This window comes from Pyrgilauda ruficollis, unplaced genomic scaffold (assembly GCF_017590135.1).
Source record: "Pyrgilauda ruficollis isolate IOZ18807 unplaced genomic scaffold, ASM1759013v1 scaffold1, whole genome shotgun sequence".
Classification (NCBI taxonomy): domain Eukaryota; kingdom Metazoa; phylum Chordata; class Aves; order Passeriformes; family Passeridae; genus Pyrgilauda; species Pyrgilauda ruficollis.
In genome coordinates, this window is record NW_024508100.1 from 18,569,204 (window position 1) to 18,588,921 (window position 19,718).

At 40.8% G+C, this 19,718-nt stretch overlaps 1 protein-coding gene across 11 annotated transcripts in view; it reads right to left on the minus strand.

Annotated features, from left to right (window-relative positions):
* The window catches only part of APBB2 (amyloid beta precursor protein binding family B member 2), a 166,510-nt gene that overhangs the window by 138,825 nt on the left and 7,967 nt on the right, over positions 1-19,718 (minus strand). The window contains exon 1 of one of the 11 annotated variants that reach the window (XM_041479335.1): positions 688-755. The exons of the other annotated variants lie outside the window; for them this stretch is intronic. The gene's annotated coding sequence lies outside the window, so the exon portion shown is untranslated. Of the gene's footprint in view, positions 1-687; positions 756-19,718 lie in introns of those variants that run through there. 11 annotated transcript variants of the gene reach the window in all.

Genomic DNA, 19,718 nt, shown 5'->3' on the forward strand with positions numbered 1-19,718 from the left:
ACACTGCACAAGCCTGAGGTGCCTGGCCACCCCAAGGCACGAAGGGGAGCAGGGAGCTATCCTTCCTTTTTTCTCAGCACAAACCTGAATAGTCAGGCATTATTTTCTATCATCAGATAAGAGCTGGCTTTGGAAAGGTAAGAGTCTGACAGTTAATCAAGAAAACTTGCCCAGAGAACAGACTGCTTACTTTCTGCAGAAATCATAAACACATCCAGTTGCTTCTAATATAAAAGTCTGACTACACAGCAACCCATGCCACAAACACTGCAGTCTAACACTTGAAGTTTCCCTACAAAGGCATCATTGCCAAAACTACCAGTTTATGCTGTCAAACAGCACCATAAGACCATTGCAGTAGTATTTTCTTTATATTAAATATGCAGAGCATAGAAGTAAGTCAAAGGTGCACTTTGGAAAGGCAGTCAAGTACTTTTCTTCTAAACGCAGATTTCAAACAGATCATTGACAAATGGAAAGACCTAGGAACACCATAGGGATGTGTTCTCCAAATATTTTGTTCAGAGGGTTACCGCAAAAAATGCAAAAGGCCTCCAAAAACCCCTACTTGAATCTAGCCAGAAATTCATACCACACAAGCACAGTCCTTTCACTAAGAAAGCAGCCTATGGGGTGGTTTTGATTATGCACTGATTAGGCTGTTAAAAGCAGAGGTACCCCACCTACCAGAGTGCATTCCTCAGGGTGTGTAAAAACACAAAGGTCCTCTTTTTCACTGAAGATCTCTAAAACTGTAACAGAGAACAGATTGTTTCCTAACATCTTTCATACAACACTGTTTGTGTTCCTGCAATTCAAACACATTACTCCCAGCATTTAACTTCCTCTTCATCTTAATCCCTTAAATTTGATGAATATATCAGCATTATTTTCCCCACAGAAACCTGAAGCCAATTTATAAAACAGTAAGGCTTAAAGACCTTCAGATATAGTGCTATAAAAAAATTATAGTAGAGTGCAAGTGTTGTTTAGATATAACTCATTCACATTACAAAGTAAAGATGCAAAGGACAAAATGCCTGGACGGGTGACTGGTGTTGCAAGTGATGACTATTTTTCTTTAGTCTATAAAGCCTTTTCTTTTAAATACAGTCTTGCAGATGTAAAACCAAGACAGGAGTACACTGGAACATCAGCAATGCTGACTCTAAAGCACAGAGATCCATCCCTGAGATGGCACCGGCCCAAACTGCCAAGGCTGCACACTGCTGCCCAAGCTCAGGCACATTGCTTTTGGTCCTGAGCCAGATGGCAGGAAACCAGCTCAGATCTCCTCCATAGCCACAGCACATTTATGTGCAATGCAGATAATCCTTCTACAACAACCAAGTGCAGAAGGTGAGGGGGACATGATACTACTCACTACAAGAAAAATTCCAACAACACTTGGCTGAACAAGACAGCAAATTGGCCTGCATTATTGCATTTGCATCTTGCCATAAACACCACCATCAGCTTGCTTCCAAGCTTTAAACTCAATAACTAAAACCTACTTGAGGAATTATACTCATTTACATATCAAACACTAACGACCATTTCACTGTTTTAACCCTTTTCTTACTCCTTTACTGATGTTAAAACTTGGATTTCGTTTTCTTACCTTCCCATTCTTTTGCTGCATGCTGGCTACAATTTGGTAGAAACATCCTAAGATTGTAAGACAATACATAAGATTGTAAGCTGTGTGTTTGGAGAGATGCTGGAAGTGCATGTTGTCTGCCCGGACTTTAGTGAAGCCTTTGATACAATTTTCCACAGCATTTTCCTAGAGAAACTGGCTGATCATTGCTTGGATGGGTGCACTTTCTCCAGGTAGAAAACTGGCTGGATGGTCAGCCCCAGAGAGTGGTGATGAGTTACATCCAGGTGACAGCCTGGATGTAACACAAGCAGTGGCACCCAGAGCCCAGCTCTGTTTAATATCTTTGTCAATGACCTGGACAAGCAGATGAAGTGCATTTGCAGACAGTCTGCATACAACACAAGTTGGGCGGGCATATTGATCTACTGAAGGACACAAAGGCTTTCACAGAAGGATCTGGACAGGCTGGATCAATGGCCCAATGCCAGCTGGACAAGGTTCAACAAGGCCAAATGCTGGGTCCAGCACCTGGGTCACAACAACCCCCTGCAGCACAACAGGCTGGGGGCAGAGCGGCTGGAACGCAGCTCAGTGGAAGAGGCCCTGGGGGTGCAGGTCAACAGCCAGCTGAACATGAGCCAACATGTGCCCAGGTGGCCAAGGAGGCCAGTGGCATCCTGGCTTGTATCAGAAACAGAGTGGCTAGGAACACACCAGAAACATCAGAAACAGGGCAGTCATTGTCTTGTCCTCAGCACTGGTGAGGCTGCAATTCCAGTCCTGTACTCAGTTTTGGGCCCTTCATTACAGGAAGACTGAATGAGATGGTGGAATGTGTCCAGATGAGCAGAAAAGCTAGCAAAGAGTCTGGAGCATGTCTTACATGGAGTGGTTGAGGGAGCTGTGCTTGTTTAATCTGAAGAAAAGGAGGGTCACAGGGGCTTTTTCACTCTGTACAAGAGAGCCAAGGTTGAAAGGAGGTTGCAGCCAGGTGGGGGTCAGGTTCTTCTCCCAGGTAACAAGTCATTTGACATGAGGGAACAGCCTCAAGTTGTGCCATGCAGGTTTATATTGGATATTAGGAAGAATTTCTTCACTGAAAGGGCTGTTGAGCATTAGAACAGGCTGTCCAGGGAAGTGATGGAACCACTGTCCCTGGAGGCACTTAAAGGACATGCAGATGTGGTTCTTAGAAATAGGGTTTGGTGGTGGACTTGACAGTGCTAAGAGCTGGGCTGGATGATCTTGGGGTCCTCTCCCAACCTAAATGATTTTATGATAATGGGTACCATCAGCACACTATACACAGAAACCAATTAAGAGCTGGAAAATATTTGACCTATGTGTACAGAATTATTGACTAACGCTCAAACACAATGTGAAAACACAATTTTATCTCAGCAGTTACGCTTGCATGAGGAACACCAAGACAGCATTCACACACTACCTCAAACTAACATACACTCTAGGATCGGGTCCAATCTTCCAATTGCTCCTCAAATTGTGTAATTTTCAGAGAAAACTTGTCTTTATTAGGCTGCTTGTTTTTTCCTACACTCACGTTTTACTCTCTATCTGTATATATTTATATATGTATGCACCAAGATCTTAATATGTGAAGTACAGGCAGGCATAAAAGCACCTTTGTTTTATAAAAGCAAAACCAGAAACCTGAAGCTCTGACTCCATTTTCATTAGAAATCAAAGTAATCATGACGATTTTTAAGTGTTAATTTGTTACTGTTACAATGTTTTCTTGCTTTTACATTCTGGCTAAAATCAGCTGTGGAAATGACAGAAGAAAGGGTGTTTTTTTAACACCATAAATTTTAAGCCAGAACAGAAGCCGGAAATTCTGGAAGTTTCACAGGAAAGCTGGTCAGTTTAGTTTTATTGCTGGAAGCTACCTTAACATTTATTTTAACATTTGAATAGAGAACAGATATGAATCTCTGAAAATTAAGGTTCATGTGCAGCCAAATCAAAGCAACACATGAATGGGTGCTGTTATCAAATTGAACTCTAACCACCATCAAGCTCACCATGTACATGGCCTCCGGTGTGATGTTTTATTTAATAAAGTGATACAGCCTTATTTCCTCAGGACAGGGACAATGTATTTTGAGTTAAAATAAAACACTGTGGGCCACTAAAAATTAATACTGAACTATCCCTTTAATGCCCCTGAAAAGTTTTGGCTACTACACAGAAATACTTGGAAAGCTGTATTTCAAATCTTACACTTACTTTTCCAGTCACGTACTTAGAGATAGTTAATTCATAACAATCAGTTTTGGATGGGAGGTAGTGGAAGTCAGCTGGAAACCTGGGCTGGGCCCCTTCCTCACACAGTTCAGAGTAACCAAGAGCATCTGCCTGCTTCCCATTCATCTCACTGCATGTGGGACCACCTCTCCACAAATTTGAACTACTCTTAAGTTTTTACACCATGGAACCAAGCAGAGTTTCATCACTACTACTTAGCTTTAATTCCAAACAGGTCCTATTTAAAAGAAGATGTACGTGTGTACATAAAATGTGGACTAAAAAAATAAAAGAAAATAGAGTTCTCATGCTTGACTCATTAGAGATGACATGTTTCTTGGCATAAAGCTAAATAAGGAGGGGGAAAAGAACAAGAACAGCTGGACAAGATCCAAGTTCTTAATGCCTCCAAAGCAACTGACATTTACTGGCCAAAGAAGACAACACTTCAAATAATTTCAGCCAAAAGATTTTTTTCTTCCTAATTCTTAAATAGCTGTAGTTACCAAGGCAAGATTACCCTATCCACCTGAACTGCCCTTCATTCTTTGAACTAGTGCACTACGCATGGTAGTACCTATGTGGATGTGTCTTACAAAATTAATTCAGTGCAAAAAGAACTCATACTGGACTGCTCTGTGGATACCACTAGTAACTGCCACACCTGAACTTCTCCAAAGTAACATGGCCAACCACAACAGGCACACTGGTGTCTTAGTCCCTGATGCATTTTAAATGAAGTGTGCTTTGCACTGCCCACCCAGCCAAGGAGAAAGCAAGGACTGCCACATGCACCTCCCCAGGCAGCATGGGTTTGCCAAGATAACCAGATGATGGGCAGGTGGTGAGATGCACACATACCAAACCCTGACTGGGAGACCAATTGCAAGGGCCAGTATAAGAGTTCAGTGTGCAAAGAGTGGCATCCTATCTCCCACATCCTTGTCTTGTGAAGTATATTGCAATGAGCTGAAAGGAAGGCTGCAGCAGAGAGATGAAAGGTAGGAACCTCAGAAAATGACAGTTTCTGATGTAAAGCAGTATCAGACAGGACCATGAGGAGTCTGCAGAGAGAAATAAGTGACATGAATGGGCAAGAAATAAAACACAACTGATCTGAATATTAACAAACGTGCACAAATGCACGCTCTTAAGCTAGCTATAAAATCTCACAGGATTTTTAACTAAACCATTAATTATAACATCTAGAAAGGGACTTGAAACAGCTCAGCAAAAGGTTCAAGCTACAAACATGGTTTAAAAAGCAGAACCTCAAATTCCATAGCTTTGCACAAACAGAACTGAGATGAAGAGTAATGTTAGCCTACTTAAGGTCTTCTAGAGGACACTAGTGCAGATTCCTTTTTTATAACTTGCTGTGCTACTCACGTCAAAAGACAAGGTTACCTCTTTCATAAAGAGGTAACAAGTCTGGCTCTGTGAATGGAAAAACCCTCAAAGTACACTGTCTTCCTGAACAATCCAAATCTGCTGAAATACACCCAAGTATGATAAGACAGAAAACCATTTGAAAAAGGAAGCCTGGCAGTTTCTGCTTGCATATGCAGAAGAGTGTGTGAGTATGTAAATACTAAACCTAATCCTGGCAGAAAGTCACAGAAGTGAAGCATGGAACATTTTATGTGGGTATGAAGATCAGAATTGTTCCATCTACGCCAGATTTATTACTAAGATTCATTAATCAACAACCTTAAAGGCACAGGTCTATCTCTAACCGTTACAGACCATGATAAAACAACAGTGGGAGAGATACACATAAAACCCAGAGATGCTTCTGTTTCTTCCTCTGGAAACATACAGCAGTGACACCTCATGGACAAGGTATTGAAAGTAGAGGGACAGAGGGTTGATCCACCCTGACAGCCTTCCCCAGTCTCAAACAGCACTACTCTGTGTGTCTGGCACAGACAGCGCTCATTCCACAGTGGGTCTGGCTCTGGTACCAGACAAAAGGAGCCCTACATGGGAGCAGTAGTACCTGCTGAAACTGGAACAGAATTTGAAGTGACAAAGGGTAGATTTAGACTGGACATAAGCAAAATATTTTTATTATGAAGGTGATGAGGCACTAGAACAGATTGCCCAGAGAAGTTGTCGATACCCCATCCCCGTAAATTAATGTTCAAGGTCTGGTTGGATGGGGCTTTGAGCAACATGGTCTAGCAAAATAAGATGCCCCTACCCACAGCAGTGGGGTTTTTGGACCAGATGATCTTTAAAGATCCAATCCAATCCAATCCAATCCATCCGAAAACCCCATGATTCTACCTGCCCTATAATGTCTTCTCTGCCTTTCCTGGCTACCACCCATACAAAGCCAATCTGCTTGGGAAAACAAGGGAGCAGCGACAAACAGTACCAAGAGACAAAAAGATCCAAGATACACAAAGCCTACTATGCAGAAAACCATAAGGCCCTGCACACTGATCTTCATGCAAGTGGGAAGCACAGCTCCACATTAACAGTACACTAGGGTAACTCAGAGAAATGCTTAACTTCTGCAGAGCTGGCTACCTCTCAAGAAGGAAAAATAGCCCTCCTTTGAATGCTTTCTGATCTTAGACCTACCTCTTCCATAGTTCTAAAATATTGACTAAAATGACACTTTGGTGCATCTGGAGATTTGTCAGACATCTATCCCAGCCACAGAGCTCCCCTCCTCCTCTTGTTCCATACATAACAGACACATCAGAATCCCCGCCATAAATTGTGCGAAGTTTTAAACTTGTTTCAGAAATTGCATGCTCAGCATCTGGGAACATACACCTTTCTTAATGGTCTTCTCAGTACTGCCTGTGCTGCTGAAGACTTTTTCAACCCATCCACCTCAGGAAGCATATATTTAGCATGAGCAAAGATCTATTTTCTCAGAGAAAAAATGTCCTAGCTTGAAGCTTAGATAAATCAATGTCCCTAAGATTAAATTATCCTGCTGCCCTTAAAACAAGCCCAGATGATTTTCGTTCCAGCTGAAAAAAGTAAGTTTTATGCCTTTTTCTGCAAACCAAACTGTGATTACATTTTTTTGCTGTTCAGAGTTAATTAAGTGGTCCTTGGAAACCATCAAGATTTGTTACATCATCTTCCTTTCCATTCTAGGAAGGTAACCTGTAGTGTTGTCCAAGTCATGGCTTTTCCAGGATGTTAACTCCTCCAGTGGGTAGCCTCTTCTACCTCATCCACATCCTACCTTCTCCTCAGGGTCTCCTTTTAGAAGTACCTTTGTCCCAAGCCATGGTCCCAGGAAAAGTAACCCATTCTAGTCTGCAAAAGACCATTCACTCTCTCTCCCTACCGAAGGCCCAGACATCATCAGTACCCAAGCAGACAGATTCTCTCACTCTACTGATATGAGCATGATGAGATTAAGTCCTCATACATCAGGAAAGCCTCTCCATACTTGGGCAAAAGCTCAACAGTTACTGCCCAACTATCCACCAAACTGCTTTGATAAGTCCCAGTGAGGGATGGAATATTCAGTAATGGAGCTACAGGAATGCCATGCCAGTGATGGAGCTGCATACACAGATAATCACTGTAAAATACTAACAGACATGTAGCTTGTAATTTCCTTCATTTTTCCTACCTGTTCCCACAGACAAGTGAAATACCAACACTTAACAAGTCTGCCTGTTTGCAAGATATGACTGCCATCACTGAAGAAAACTGAAAATCCTCCACTGATCCCCCTTCAAACTCATCAACTCCAGTCATAAGAAGCACATTTTGCTGCTCTGCTCCACATTCACCTTTGGGCTCTGGTAGGTTTTACTCTCTGAGAGACCAATCACTTCAGGTAACAGCCTGTAGAAAAAGATGGCTTGTCCACATCTATGAGCTTAACCTCCATATTGAAGGTGATCACTTAAGATCAAAGCAAAATAAAGACCTGAAGGGAGCAGTGCAAGTACCAAGAGACCAGTTCCCAACAGCTATCTGTACTCAAACATACAGTGGAGTTGCTCATCACACAAGCCTATGATTAATGGTGTCCTGATGAAAATAGGAATTCAATTTCAATTCCTCTAGAATAGCCAGAGGCCTTTTGGTATTTTCAGGATGTCATTTTGGTGTCTGGACCTTTACACAGTCTAAAACAAAGAACAAGCACTTGCAAAAGAAAGATAAGGAAGTGTCATGTACTGTCTGAGCACAAAATCTAATGAAAGGGTGTTTCTGCAAAAAGCAAAGTGATGCAAACACAAGCAGGACACCAATGGGAAAATACAGATGGCTTCTGTGGCAAATTGTACAGCGCTGCACACAACATTTCACTGTGGGCAGCGCACTAGAAGGAGAGAAAGCAAAAGGGAAAAAAAAAGGTGGGGAAAAATGGAGGTAAAAAGCACTTAAAATGAGAACATTCCAACATCTCAGAGGAAAGCCCCAGCCATGAGGCAGCTGCCTTTTGCAGAGGCTAAGAGCCAATGCTTCCATTCAGACAGAAGCCATATGCTAACCCAGTAAGATAAAACCAAATTATTTTTCCCAATTGTTCCTTCCAGCACACTTTGTTCAAAGGAAAGAAAATTAAAACCTAGAGAAGCTGTTGTATTCATTAATCTCTGCAGACTCACTGCAATCATAACTGGGCAGCCTAACTGCTCAGAAGATTATGCCAGTGATTCAATTGCACTGCAATACAAATAAAATATCTGCATAAAGTGGGCTGCAAAGTACTAAATATAAACTAACAAAGTTATACATTTGTGCATCATTGCCCTTTCTAATAGAGTTTGGAAAATTGAAGGCAACATACTATTATATATCATGTGCTATTATTCACATAAGTGCCTAAATTACAGAGTTTTGGGAGATACTAGTTATACGCATATTAAAAAGTCATTTATTTACATCATATAATACACAGACCTCTTTCAAGATTGAAAAAGGAAACATGAAAGGGACATCTGAATAGCAAGTCTCAATTAAAAATTATTTCTGCTGCCATAACAACAGCTTTTCCCTCCAGATTTTGAGGTCCCCTCTCACACTGAGCACAGCAGGAGGAGAATTTCTGAACTCTAATTCATGCTCTTTGCATTTATCTTCTTCCAAAAAAAAAAGTGTGCTGAGTACAAACTGTGACAGGAGTTCACAGTTTCTCAGAACACTGGATAAAATTGTTCATACCACTTAAGTACAAAGTTAGAGGACCAGAATAAATCAGGTTTAGACTAAATGTTTAGACTAGAGGCTCTTGAGAGCGAGGGGGAGGTAAACATCTGCAATAGATAGAGCAGAGATACAGAAACCGTTATTTAGAAGCAGAGGACACCCTGAAATGTGCAAAGGATGTAGGGATACAACCAAGTTAGCCTTTGCAGCACTTGTGATGGAAGCCTTGGCTCACCTCGCACACACAGGGATGAAGATGCTGAGTAGCTGTCAATCCTAAGTCCCTTAATGAAGCCCTGGTGTTATTTCACACTCAGCTATAGCCTATTGGTTTTCTTCCTTGTTATTTTCACCTTGTTTTTTGATTACAAGTTTGGCTACCACTGGGGTTTGTTCAGCTCCACAGTACCCTGGCCAGGGAGCTCCCCAGGGGCTGCAGCAGTGCCAGTGGCCGTGGAGCAGCCAGCCCCCAGCACTCCACCAGCCCCTCCTTCTGCAGGGGAATGGGGACAAGGAGTGATGCCCAGCCACAAAGGTATTCCAGGTCAGCTGACCTCTGGCACTCCAGAATCAGCTGCTCCTCAATAAATTTTTTCCCACCCTGTGAACACTAACTCCCAGACCTCAAATTCTGGATTTCATGAACCTAGCTTTTCAGAAGCCATTTAATATCAGAAATGGCTTTTAAGCACTCCCTCCCTTCTCCCTCAAAGGATTTCACACAGCTTCAGGGAGGCAGACGAAAGCTTCCTCTCAGAATTTAAATATAAATTTATATTCAAAACAGGCTTAATTACTAAACTGCAGTTTGTTTTATGTGAAAGGATTTGTCTTTATCATAGAAACCACAGCTGTTAAAACAGTGTCTGATAGTACTTTTTTCCTATCATCACTATTCCTTCAGTAACCACAGTGTACATCTTTTATCTTAACTGCCAAAAAGAAGCTCTGAAGCACTAAGCTGCACAACTTCTACTCGAGTTAAGGCTATTACTATCCTCATATCACAGATACATCAACCACAACTACTCCAACATTGCATAACACTGAAGTGACATAAGCAACATCTTTTCCAAATTGTTCTTTTAATCATCCAACACGCATGTCCTCAGCTGGAAACACCAAGCAGAATGCAACCCTCCTCCACAACCAGCTTTTACAACCAAGGATGCCACACGCTGTTTTTGTAATAGTAAGAGATAGCACCAAGGTAGAGAGCAGCTGGCTGCAGTGAGATGCCTGCTGTTCTTCCTTTGACTTCTCCACACAATCTTTTCTTCTTGCTGATGTGGGCTTGAAGCACTTGAAAAAGAGCATGAATCTAAAACTACACACTACATTTAGTCTGAAGGTTTGAAGGTTTTCAAGAGATTTCTTTTGGATTCAACAACAAGCTTTTGGAAGAGCTAACAGCAGCACCCTTGTATCCCTGCAGATGGGATGGCTCTACTTACATCTAATCCCCAAACCTTCACTTTATAACCTCCCCCAGCTTCTCTGCCTCTCTGCCTCAAATCTTCAGAAGTGCAGGGAGTCTAGAAGAAACAGAATAGAGAAAAATAAAACAAATGAAATTTTTAGCCTTTTGTTTTAATCTCTCAAATTAATTCTTAAGTTCATTTAAAATGAAGAGTGCATTTCCAAGGCACACCAAAAAATTTAAAAAAAAAAAAACAAACTTTTACAATGAGAAAGGAGTTGGAACAGAATACCACAATATTATTTGTTTTAAAGAGCAGAACAGCAAGTTCATGAAGGGTATCCTTAGCCATGCCTCTCCATTGAGCTAGTGGGCTTTCCCTGCCTCGGTGGCCAAAAAGATCCAGAGGAGAGGATGATGAAACACAGACGTAACATCAGTCAGTCTCTAGAGAGTGACTTTCCATGCAAGCCTTTCTTGTTTCCATGCTGTGCTAAGGCCAGGTTGATAAAAGGTGTTGAGGAGCAGCTAAAGGCACTCTGGAAAAACAAAACACCGAAGCAACAGGAGTCAAGCGGAAGGCAACTGGAAGTGTTTGCAAACCCTGCCAGGAGCATCATGACCACTGTAAAATGCAGCTGTCCTCGCAAGGCAAAGGAAAAATGCTCCTGAGCACATGATATTCAAAGCCTGTAACAGCTTAGGCTGCCAGGCTGCTAATTCCTGAAGTTTGAAAGTTCTTAAACAATCTGTTGAGTAGTCTTTCAAGGAGAAATAGCCTAGCACTCTCTCCAAGTCTTTTCTTCACTTAACCATTCATAATAAAAGAAGAGTTCACCTGCGTGTAAACTAAACACCAGCCAGAGGAATTTCCCTCCTGCCAGTTCCTGGATGTCACACGATCCCTGTAGATGTATCTACAGTGCTAGTTATCTTTTATGATCAAACACTAGATTGCAGCTGGCACTTTGAACACCACTGCTAAGAATCCAGGTGGAGAAATTTCCCCAGGGACTACAGAAAGCAAGGCCTTAAGGGCACCTATATCTCAAATCTGACTCAGTAAGAAAAGATAGAGATGTGTAACTATTTTACTACCAACTGATCAACATTACTCAAGCCACCTCCCCCTCCACTTTTCCCCCCAGAACACATAAGCACAATTACCAAGTATTTGAAATATGTAGGAATCCTTACACAAACTAGACCTTAGAGCATATGTCAAATTCCCCAGCACTGCCAATGTCGACAGATCTTTTTGTGATTAAACACAAAGAAGTTATGCAGGAACTGAAGACAGGCACCTTCATGGCAGATACACAACATTCATAACTCCTTTGTTCTGGTGTCTTGCAATACAAATAATTTTATTGGTCGCTAAATACTATGTTTCCATATAATTTTAAAATTGTTCCACAATAAAGTGTTTTTCTCAATATAATGCTTTCCTCTACCAACACTAAAAACACTACTTAAGTAAGGCAGTTTAATATGACCTTAATAGAGAATGAGGTGAATTTAACAGCAACCTTTAATTATTTGCTTGGGGCAGGGGGGGAAATGAGAACTAATCAGCCCCACTGAACTTTCCTATCCATTTCAACCTGGGGGAAAGTTTTAGAGCAGGAAAGTGTTTGTTAATCTTTCTCTCTATTTCTGGTCACACAGGGACATGAGCAATGCTACTACAGGTCACCCACCGGGGAGGGAGGTGCTCTGCCCTAACTGCAGTTAAAAGGTACGTCTGTACAGAGAAACCTCAAATAACACTGCAAGTTCACATCTGCCTTGGCAGGGAGCAAAACACAAAAAGGGAAACAGGGAGAGATGTTTATGGTCCAACCCACCACAGCAGAGTGAAATATCAAACAGCACATATCTCTGTGCCACAGCCTCCCTGCTCCCCTTGCATCATGTACAAAACCCACTGGTAATTGTCTGTTGCTGTGCTCCTGCCTTCCACACAAAGCCATGCTTTTTTTGAATGCTGCACTGTATCAAACCCACTGCAGTCAGTAAAGCATTGCAAAACACTTTTGAGTCCAAACACAGCTACTCTACTTCACAACATACTGCAGATTGTTTTAGAAGGGGAGGAAAGAAAAAAAAGCAAAGTCAATAAATCTTTAGCTTAAGGCAATTTTACCTTGTGTTTTGCAGCTGCTCTATAGCAAAAATTGTGCTTTATAGCAAGAATTAGGGGAATATGTTCAATTAAAGCAAATCTTGATCTCAAAATATCACCAATCTGAATCAAACTCCAGTCCCCCCTCATCAGAGAAGTAGTTTCTCATGGGTTGTGGATATATATATAATTTTTTTAAAGTACCAGCTGAAACACCAGGACTAAAAGCATATCTCTGAAAAACAATCCTGAAACTACAAAGGTCTCACTGTCTGCCAGGGAAGAACATCAGAAATATGCTCCAACCTGGCTGATGCTTGGACACTGTCAGCCTAAAGCCAAAGCATTCAGAGCCAGATACTTCAAGGAAGAGCGAAGCTGTGTCCGCACTCTTCGCTGTGCAATGACCCAATGTCAAGATCCAGTGTCCAGTTTGGGGAAGAAGAGGAAAGATTTTGTATGAACAAAGTGACAGAGCTTTCAAACGTGATTCAGGGCCCACTTATATCAGAGGGAAGTACTTCAGCACATTTATTCTACTAACACCAGTAGGCCAAAATCAAAGTACTGAAGATGTTGAAGTACTGCCTAAAATGCAGAAGTAAAGCCAAAGGAACCACATATTGCTAAGAGAAATTAACAAATATTACCCTGGCAGGTAAAAATGTTTTCCCAGAACATCAAAATCCCTGTCATAACTTAATAGCAGTTACCCATAGTCAACCCAAGCTATTCAGATTCAAAGGCTTTTTAAGAATTTTGGAAACAACATCTTTTAAAGAATTAAGAATGCACAATGCCATATTTAACTGCTGGCCATGAGTGACTCAAAATTAACACTTCTCCTCCATCTTATCTTACTCATGCCAATTACAATGGTTATTCAGAATCAGCATACCACCCATCAGTAACAAGGGTAGCAAATGCTTTCCTTTAGGCAGGAAAAACTCACTTTCTACACTGTTCTTTGAGTCTAACACAGGATAGATCTTACCACATGTATTAAAGGTTCGCTACTGACTGTCTATATAAAATCTTGAATTGCTGCCATAAAGATTTTAAATACAGTAGAGTATTTAGAGAAGCAAACCCTCATTCCTGCTCTAACATCTTCTCTGTCAACCTTACAGAGCTGCCTCGATTTGCCATGCAGATCTGCAAGGAACAAGAAGAGACACTCCTTGGATCATCACTCCCTGTCTTCATGGGCTGAAGAGGGCAGCCCACAACTTATATACCATGAACTGGGGAGAGCTGAGAGCAGGGAAATCCTAGCACTGCTCCTAGGACTGCCCATCCTTCTCCACCGCTGAGTTCAAAGATACAAATCACTTACACACCGTAATGCTACACTGACACTTAAAAACATCAGGGAGGGTTTCAGGTCACATACACCACAACTATGAACTTTATAAATTCAGATAATGATAGTATTTAATAAATACTATTTATTTCTATATTAAATATAGGATTAAATACTAATGATAGCATTTAATAAATACTATTTTTATTTCTATATTGTACAACCTTCTGTATTTAACACACTGTTATTATAATTATGTATGCAGTGAAGACCTTGCCAAAGCTTCTGCAACAAGAAACACCAAACTCTGCTGAAGCTTTTGGAATTCACCTCCGAACAGCCAAACAGGAAGTTGCCACCACAGTTTGGGAAACCATATAGCCACAAGCAGTTCAAAGCCAGGAACTATAGAGCATTTCTCCCTTTTCCCAGGCTGAGCAAGCCAGTCCAGTCATTCTTTGTGCCACTTCCAAAGACAATTAGCAAAATCTTGTTTCAGTTAGCTTTTCCAGAGCTATAAGCACAAAGAGCACTGTACAGCTTCAGAAAGAAGAGGTGAGATCAAAAACATCAGGGAAGGGAAAGACCAGATAAAGCAAGGGACAAGAAATCCCAAAATGTGTCCACCCCAAAATGCTGAGTACTATGCGGGGTAAAGCCAATGCTTGTGTTCAGAACAAGGAACATTCTTACACCAAGTTGGATTTCAAACTATCTATCTTTCTCACTTCTCATTATTAAAATGATTCATTTCTTCCTAGAGAAGAACTCTACAGTACACTGTATAATGGCTCCACTTCTTCGGTATAAGGGTTTAGTCTATCTGTACACATCTACAACATCTTATTTAGTACCAGCAAGACTAATGCACCTTTTGAGCACTCCTAACTTCTGGTCAACAATTTTTTTTGGCAACATCCCACCCCTAGTCTTCCTCAATCTAGGCATCTCCTTTGCTATTCTATTGTTTCCCCTTTAATACAACTCTTAACTGCTTTGTAACTCAAATGACTGCCATAACAAATGTTTTATTAAAGACCAGATGAAATAAAAATATTTATCCTGACTCACATCTTAAGGTAGAAAAAGAAAAAGGGTCATTTACTCTGACATATTCCACTAACAGATTAACTTATGTTGCATTTTGTCCCATTTTCCATACATGGCTTTAACTATTCTTTCCTTTAATATCTGTTTTAAAATTTAACAGTCTGACTGCTTCTTCTGTAAACACACACTGTGCTTCAAAGACACAGGGCCGTTACCACTTTGGAAAATAAATAACTTTTACATGTTTATATTCTATTTGAACCAAATAAAGAAATATGCAAAGAATGTAAACACAATACTTCATTGCTCAGAGTAGAGATTTAAAAAAAAACCAAACAAAAACACCCAAAAACCCATGAAGTTCTCTTTCACAGAGTCTACAAGAAAGATGGAGAAGACGATATAATGCCAGGAAAAGGGAAATGGCTTCAAACCAAAAGACAGCAGGTTTAGAGTAGATATTAGGAAGAAATTCTCTATTGTGAGCGTGGTGAGGAACTGGAACACTTTGCCCAGAGAACCTGTGAATGCCCCATCCCAGGAAAGGTATTCAAGGCAGGCTGGATGGGGCTCTGAGCAACCTGCTCTAGTGAAAGGTGTCCCTGCCCATGGCTGGGGGTTGGAACAAGACTTTTGAGGTCCCTTCCAACCCAAGCCATTCTATGATTCTATACAGAGAATAAAAAATATCATTAGTCACCCAAGAAAATAACAGCTTTTCCTCCAGCTTCAGTTTCACTTACTCCAAGAAGCAGCAGTCTGCTGAGAAGGAGAAATTCAAAGTTTGTGTTCTCCCTCCCAATAAGAAAAGTCATCTCAAGGAAAGCCACATTTTTTGCAACAAAATATACCTATTAATTTCTGTTCTTTACAAAATACCTAGTATAGGGCAACAGCAATGCTATCTCTGTAACCACCAGTAACCACCAACACTGGGAATTAGTCAAGCAACTAATTGCACACAAGCACAATTGTGTCACAGACCTTGAGAGGTGTTAAGTCACTCCGTGCTGGGGAAGAGGCACGTGAGACCTTTCAGCTCAGTTGGAGGCTTGCAGTGCTCATCCTCAGAAATCCCACACTGCTGCACTGAGATAACAAACATATGTTTGTACAAAGGGGTCACTGACGTGAAATTAAGCCACCAAATTTCAACCAATTTTGATACCTGAGAGTGTGGGATTTAATTCATTGGAGTAAAGTTCTACTGCTTTCATATTCTAAGTTTAGTTGGGCAGCAATTTATGCTCTCTATGCTGAAAGGTTATATACACATGACAGTCTTAATAACAGTCACTCAAAAATTCACAGAAAAAAAATCCCAGTACTGTTGTCACTATGCCTGCCTGGATGCACAGGCAGGGTGTAATCTCTCTTTTATAGCACTGAAAAGTGTGGCACACAGGTAATTAAAGCATCAGAGGTCCTTAATATTAACAATAATAATATGATCCCACATCTGATGGTTGGGTGCAGCTTAATGAAACAGAAGAGCAATGAATGATTTACACAAAACCAGGATGGAGGCTAAAAATAAGATTTGTTTCCTCTAGACAAAGACAGAAGGACCTAAGTGATAATGATTACCTGTGAATAATCAGGAAAATATATCATCTGTGATAAAAGCAATCTCAAAGTGTCTAGTATACCATCACCACTTCTAGCTCCAATTTTTATCCTCAAGGGAAAAAAAAAAAAGAATCTACTAGTTTCTTTTATATTACCATTGGCCCTACACAGAAAATTATTATGGTAATTACTCCTTCTTTTAAAAAGCAGCTTTTATTTTTCTTAATATCTTCTTCTGCCCTTATAATATGGGCCAACAGTCAATTGCCATCTCACAGGAGTAAAGTCCAAAACATGCCACTTGCTGAGTGGTGGCACCAACAGACTTCCTTTGGCAACACAATCACTGGTGACATGCTACTTGCTTACAGTTTTCAGCTCAAAAAATTAATACAGTTTAAGAAAGTCATCTATCACAATCAGTATTTGGGGGGAAGCCCCATCAGTGTGGTAGGACCTAAGCATCTAACAATTTCATTTAGAATGCAGGAAAAAAAAAATCACAAGACTTGCTGTTCTCCCTCCTCCCCTTCCATGGTGATCCGTTTCTGAAGACAAACTTCTCATTTCTAATATACATTAAATGTTTATGCTTGCCTGACTCGATGGGGAAAGGAAAGCACAAAAAGAGTAACTGGGTCAAGGGTGTAACTATCAAAAGTTGTATTAATGTGGTGAAATCCATGTGACAACAGGAGAACCAGCAGATCTAAAAATTCCTGTTGGCATGCTATTTCTTAACTTTGTACTCAGAGCACCTAATTTGAAAAGCACTTTGCTTTTTCTCTTCAAAGATAAATGTTTTAAGAAAAAGGTTGTTTTAAACACAGATAATGTTATACAATGAAAAAGCATGGAGTAAATGAGGGAAATGAGCATGTAAAAGCCTCCTAGCACTGCCTCTCTTTGTGATTTGAATCTGACAATATTTTGTGATCTTAATTCTGACAATAAGCTGCTGTTCTAAAGTAAGCTCAGCTTCTGAAGCTATCCTCAGTGACCCTTAAGATAACAGCACTAGAGATAGACTTCCCACTAGAGCTGCCTTTTTTTTAAATGCTCCCCATCAGTGTATCCAACCCACACTGTCATTTCACTACAGTGCTTTGCCTCTGTGTGCTCTGCCTCAGCAGACGCTCAGCAAAACCAATCTATTTCACCTGCCTAACTTCACCTCGTAAAATTGTGATGTGCTCTTCACACACAATAGTCTATTGCTTCAAATTGAAACATTTTATCAAGTTTAATATATTCTGTTGCTTTCTAGTTAAGGCTAAAAACCTCGACAACACCCATTTGAAAAGTACCAATAATTTTACTACCATTTGCTGGATGCTGTGCAGATACCATTGAGGTAAGAAAGTATTAGCCTCCACAAGAGTCAAGGATTCCTGTGTGCACTGCCCTGTTTCAAAGAAGTTCTTTCACCCACAGCTTCTGAGAGAGGTAGAAACATGGCTAATCAATGAGCCTGTCACACTTAACTTACAAGCCTTTGGAAAACACTAGTTTTTAATCATCCACTTTTACCAACCAGCTGTGGCTACTTGACAAGCTTTGCACATGGTCTCTCATGGCCTATTAAAACTCCCTGGTGTGCTGTGAAAGCATTTGAGGTAGCTTGTGCTTCTGAATTAGAGATAATAAAAGCTACAGACACTATTACGTTAGGAATAACCAAGAAAATGCAGAGGAACATAGCTTGTATGTGAAACTCCCATGTGGAAACTTCAGTTTCTGCAAAACGAAAAAACAATTATTTTCAAATTTGGTTACTTAGAATCTTACAGGATAAACCCTGGCCTGTCCTTGAAACAGACAAGGAGAAGAAAAAAAAAGAAACCTAGAAACCATTTTAAAATGCATTTTTTTTTTTTTTTTTACTTAGCAGAGACTATGCCTCCCCACTGCTCCACAGAAGAGTTTTATATCCAGGTTAGTGTCTAACTCTGTGCAAATGACTTAGGTTTATTTTACTATTTATTTACATCATCTAGCTCCTCTGTGTAATCAAAATTCCTCTTCATCTATTTATGTACCAACTCCTGCCTTCATCTGAGTCCTCTGGCAGGTGCCTTTCCTGAGCCTGTCTTTGGGAGCACTAGTATCTTTTTGGAGTTGCAGGATATGTGTGTCACTCTCCTCAGAGCATCTCCTCTGTCAATTTTTAAAATCTATCCAAATTCAGTTTCATCCTCTACTATCAAGGATCTAGAATTTCAACACCTCCTTTCAAGCTCACCTTGTGCAAGGAGAAGCCATAACAGCATACTGCATCTACCTATGCTTAAAATATTTGCTTGCAACCTCAGCTCAAAGAACAACCCCAGGATAGGGAAAGCCCAGCTCCCTGCTTGAACACTGTCTGCCTGAGGAAGTCATCAAGTATTTGCACTCAGCAGCAGGGAAAACTCAGGACAGGCTCACACTGTGTGCCAAGCAAGAGTGCTCTAGCAGAACTCTGGACATGCTCACACTGTGTGCCACAGAAGAGCTCTCTAGGACAGCCTGGTGACACTGTGCCAAAAGTATCCACCCTGTACTCTGAGAGAACTAATGACACTAGAACAAACATCTGCAGCCTGTGAATTTTCCACCCCTGTACTGCAGCAAAGGCAGTACAGGCAGCAGAAGCTAAAGCTCAACACTAGCTAGGACATCAGAATGTCCTGAATCAGCCCCACACTGTCCAGTCTTGGTTTTACAGCCAGCATGTTGTGTGGGCTGGCAGTCTTATTTTAAACCTTTGCATACGTGTTATTTAACCCACAGATTTAAAACAACCTGGGGACTTACAGGCATGAACCTTAACACCTTTCAAGGAGTAATAGGATTTATCAGGCCAAAAATTAAGGGGTTGCAAATGCAAATTTCTGATTTATAGCAGAAGCTCAGATTTCCTCATTTAAGTCCTAGTGCAAGCTGGGATACCAGATCAAGTGCTATTTTTTCCAGCTCTATATTTACACTTCAAGGACTATGTAGAAGCACAGAGCAGAAGCAAAAATTCAGCTAAAAGCCTCAATTGTGAACCTTTTGGGGGAGGTTCAGAGAAGTTTGGGTTACATGTCTTCAAACAGGTTTTCAAAGCAGTATAGATCCAGACATCCATCACAACTCAAGGAAGGAGGACCCAAACTTTAAATTTAGGAAAATAATAGCTTTACCTTGCATATGCACAGAAGCTTAGAAAAGCATTGAGAAAAGGAGGGTTCCTCTTCTGCTCTAGCAGGAGGTGCAGCTG